This window comes from Oncorhynchus clarkii, chromosome 33, assembly GCF_045791955.1.
Source record: "Oncorhynchus clarkii lewisi isolate Uvic-CL-2024 chromosome 33, UVic_Ocla_1.0, whole genome shotgun sequence".
In the NCBI taxonomy this organism is placed as follows: Eukaryota; Metazoa; Chordata; class Actinopteri; order Salmoniformes; family Salmonidae; genus Oncorhynchus; species Oncorhynchus clarkii.
In genome coordinates this window covers 7,311,772-7,316,026 of record NC_092179.1, presented here as the reverse complement: position 1 = coordinate 7,316,026, position 4,255 = coordinate 7,311,772, and positions in this window count along the sequence as shown.

The following is a 4,255-nucleotide window of genomic DNA, read 5'->3' as shown; positions in this document are numbered from 1 at the left end:
GGGGGAGAGGGGAGGTAGGTGTAGGCAGGGATGTAGGGGGAGAGGGGGAGAGGGGAGGTAGGTGTAGGCAGGGATGTAGGGGGAAAGGGGAGGTAGGTGTAGGTAGGTGTAGGCAGGGATGTAGGGGGAGAGGGGGAGAGGGGAGGTAGGTGTAGGCAGGAATGTAGGGGGAGAGGGGGAGAGGGGAGGTAGGTGTAGGCAGGGATGTAGGGGGAGAGGGGGAGAGGGAAGGTAGGTGTAGGCAGGGATGTAGGGGGAAAGGGGAGGTAGGTGTAGGCAGGGATGTAGGGGGAGAGGGGAGGTAGGTGTAGGCAGGGATGTAGGGGGAGAGGGGAGGTAGGTGTAGGCAGGGATGTAGGTCGAGAGGGGAGGTAGGTGTAGACAGGGATGTAGGGGGAGAGGGGAGGTAGGTGTAGGGGGAGATGTAGGGGGAGATAGGGAGAGAGGGGGATAGGGGAGGTAGGTGTAGGCAGGGATGTAGGGGGAGAGGGGGAGAGGGGAGGTAGGTATAGGCAGGGATGTAGGGGGAGAGGGGGAGAGGGGAGGTAGGTGTAGGCAGGGATGTAGGGGGAGAGGGGGAGAGGGGAGGTAGGTGTAGGCAGGGATGTAGGGGGAGAGGGGGAGAGGGGAGGTAGGTGTAGGCAGGGATGTAGGGGGAGAGGGGGAGAGGGGAGGTAGGTGTAGGCAGGGATGTAGTGGGAAAGGGGAGGTAGGTGTAGGCAGGGATGTAGGGGGAGAGGGGAGGTAGGTGTAGGCAGGGATGTAGGGGGAGAGGGGAGGTAGGTGTAGGCAGGGATGTAGGGGGGAGGGGGAGAGAGGGGAGAGGGGAGGTAGGTGTAGGCAGGGATGGAGAGGGGAGAGAGGGAGGTAGGTGTAGGGGGAGATGTAGGGGGAGAGGGGGAGAGGGGAGGTAGGTGTAGGAAGGGATGTAGGGGGAGAGGGGGAGAGGGGAGGTAGGTGTAGGCAGGGATGTAGGGGGAGAGAGGGGAGAGGGGAGGTAGGTGTAGGCAGGGATGTAGGGGGAGAGGGGGAGAGGGGAGGTAGGTGTAGGCAGGGATGTAGGGGGAGAGGGGGAGAGGGGAGGTAGGTGTAGGCAGGGATGTAGGGGGAGAAAGGGGAGGTAGGTGTAGGCAGGGATGTAGGGTAGGCAGGGATGTAGTGGGAGGGGGAGAGGGGAGGTAGGTGTAGGCAGGGTAGGTGTAGGCAGGGATGTAGGGAGAGGGGGAGAGGGGAGGTAGGTGTAGGCAGGAGAGGGGAGGTAGGTGTAGGCAGGGATGTAGGGGAGAGGGGGAGAGGGGAGGTAGGTGTAGGCAGGGGAGAGGGGGGGAGAGGGGAGGTAGGTGTAGGCAGGGATGGAGAGGGGAGAGGGGAGGTAGGTGTAGGTGGGAGATGTAGGGGGAGAGGGGGAGAGGGGAGGTAGGTGTAGGCAGGGATGTAGGGGGAGAGGGGGAGAGGGGAGGTAGGTGTAGGCAGGGATGTAGGGGGAGAGGGGGAGAGGGGAGGTAGGTGTAGGCAGGGATGTAGGGGGAGAGGGGAGAGGGGAGGTAGGTGTAGGCAGGGATGTAGGGGGAGAGGGGGAGAGGGATGTAGGCAGGGATGTAGTGGGAAAGGGGAGGTAGGTGTAGGCAGGGATGTAGGGGGAGAGGGGAGGTAGGTGTAGGCAGGGATGTAGTAGGGGAGAGGGGAGGTAGGTGTAGGCAGGGGGGGGAGGGGGAGAGAGGGGAGAGGGGAGGTAGGTGTAGGCAGGGATGGAGAGGGGGAGAGGGGAGGTAGGTGTAGGGGGAGATGTAGGGGGAGAGGGGGAGAGGGGAGGTAGGTGTAGGCAGGGATGTAGGGGGAGAGGGGGAGAGGGGAGGTAGGTGTAGGCAGGGATGTAGGGGGAGAGGGGAGGTAGGTGTAGGGGGAGATGTAGGGGGAGATAGGGAGAGAGGGGGAGAGGGGAGGTAGGTGTAGGCAGGGATGTAGGGGGAGATATGGAGAGAGGGGGAGAGAGGGGAGGTAGGTGTAGGCAGGGATGTAGGGGGAGAGAGGGGGAGAGGGGAGGTAGGTGTAGGCAGGGATGTAGGGGGAGAGGGGGAGAGGGGAGGTAGGTGTAGGCAGGGATGTAGGGGGAGAGGGGAGGTAGGTGTAGGGGGAGATGTAGGGGGAGATAGGGAGAGAGGGGGAGAGGGGAGGTAGGTGTAGGCAGGGATGTAGGGGGAGATATGGAGAGAGGGGGAGAGGGCAGGTAGGTGTAGGCAGGGATGTAGGGGGAGAGAGGGGGAGAGGGGAGGTAGGTGTAGGCAGGGATGTAGGGGGAGAGGGGGAGAGGGGAGGTAGGTGTAGGCAGGAATGTAGGGGGAGAGGGGAGGTAGGTGTAGGCAGGGATGTAGGGGGAGATAGGGAGAGGGAAGGTAGGTGTAGGCAGGGATGTAGGGGGAAAGGGGAAGTAGGTGTAGGCAGGGATGTAGGGGGAGAGGGGAGGTAGGTGTAGGCAGGGATGTAGGTGGAGAGGGGAGGTAGGTGTAGGCAGGGATGTAAGGGGGAGGGGGAGAGAGGGGAGAGAGGGGAGAGGGGAGGTAGGTGTAGGCAGGGATGTAGGGGGAGAGGGGAAGAGGGGAGGTAGGTGTAGGGAGAGATGTAAGGGGAGATAGGGAGAGAGGGGGAGAGGGGAGGTAGGTGTAGGCAGGGATGTAGGGGGAGAGGGGAGGTAGGTGTAGGCAGGGATGTAGGAGGAGAGGGGGAGAGGGGAGGTAGGTTTAGGCAGGGATGTAGGGGGAGAGGGGGAGAGGGGAGGTAGGTGTAGGCAGGGATGTAGGGGGAGAGGGGGAGAGGGGAGGTAGGTGTAGGCAGGGATGTAGGGGGAGAGGGGGAGAGGGGAGGTAGGTGTAGGCAGGGATGTAAGGGGAAAGGGGAGGTAGGTGTAGGTAGGTGTAGGCAGGGATGTAGGGGGAGAGGGGAGGTAGGTGTAGGCAGGAATGTAGGGGGAGAGGGGGAGAGGGGAGGTAGGTGTAGGCAGGGATGTAGGGGGAGAGGGGGAGAGGGAAGGTAGGTGTAGGCAGGGATGTAGGGGGAAAGGGGAGGTAGGTGTAGGCAGGGATGTAGGGGGAGAGGGGAGGTAGGTGTAGGCAGGGATGTAGGGGGAGAGGGGAGGTAGGTGTAGTCAGGGATGTAGGTCGAGAGGGGAGGTAGGTGTAGACAGGGATGTAGGGGGAGAGGGGAGGTAGGTGTAGGGGGAGATGTAGGGGGAGATAGGGAGAGAGGGGGATAGGGGAGGTAGGTGTAGGCAGGGATGTAGGGGGAGAGGGGGAGAGGGGAGGTAGGTATAGGCAGGGATGTAGGGGGAGAGGGGGAGAGGGGAGGTAGGTGTAGGCAGGGATGTAGGGGGAGAGGGGGAGAGGGGAGGTAGGTGTAGGCAGGGATGTAGGGGGAGAGGGGGAGAGGGGAGGTAGGTGTAGGCAGGGATGTAGTGGGAAAGGGGAGGTAGGTGTAGGCAGGGATGTAGGGGGAGAGGGGAGGTAGGTGTAGGCAGGGATGTAGGGGGAGAGGGGAGGTAGGTGTAGGCAGGGATGTAGGGGGGAGGGGGAGAGAGGGGAGAGGGGAGGTAGGTGTAGGCAGGGATGGAGAGGGGAGAGGGGAGGTAGGTGTAGGGGGAGATGTAGGGGGAGAGGGGGAGAGGGGAGGTAGGTGTAGGCAGGGATGTAGGGGGAGAGGGGGAGAGGGGAGGTAGGTGTAGGCAGGGATGTAGGGGGAGAGGGGAGGTAGGTGTAGGGAGGTAGGGGGAGTAGGGAGAGAGGGGGAGAGGGAGGTAGGTGTAGGCAGGGATGTAGGGGGAGGGGAGAGGGGGAGAGGGGAGGTAGGTGTAGGCAGGGATGTAGGGGAGAGAGGGGGAGAGGGAAGGTAGGTGTAGGCAGGGATGTAGGGGGAGGGGGAGAGGGGAGGTAGGTGTAGGCAGGGATGTAGGGGGAGAGGGGGAGAGGGGAGGTAGGTGTAGGCAGGGATGTAGGTGAGAGGGGGAGGGGAGGTAGGTGTAGGCAGGGATGTAGGGGGAAGGGGAGGTAGGTGTAGGCAGGGATGTAGGGGGAGAGGGGAGGTAGGTGTAGGCAGGGATGTAGGGGAGAGGGGAGGTAGGTGTAGGCAGGGATGTAGGGGGGAGAGGGGAGAGAGGGGAGGTAGGTGTAGGCAGGGATGTAGGGGGAGAGGGGGAGAGGGGAGGTAGGTGTAGGCAGGGAGTAGGAGGAGAGGGGGAGAGGGGAGGTAGGTGTAGGCAGGGATG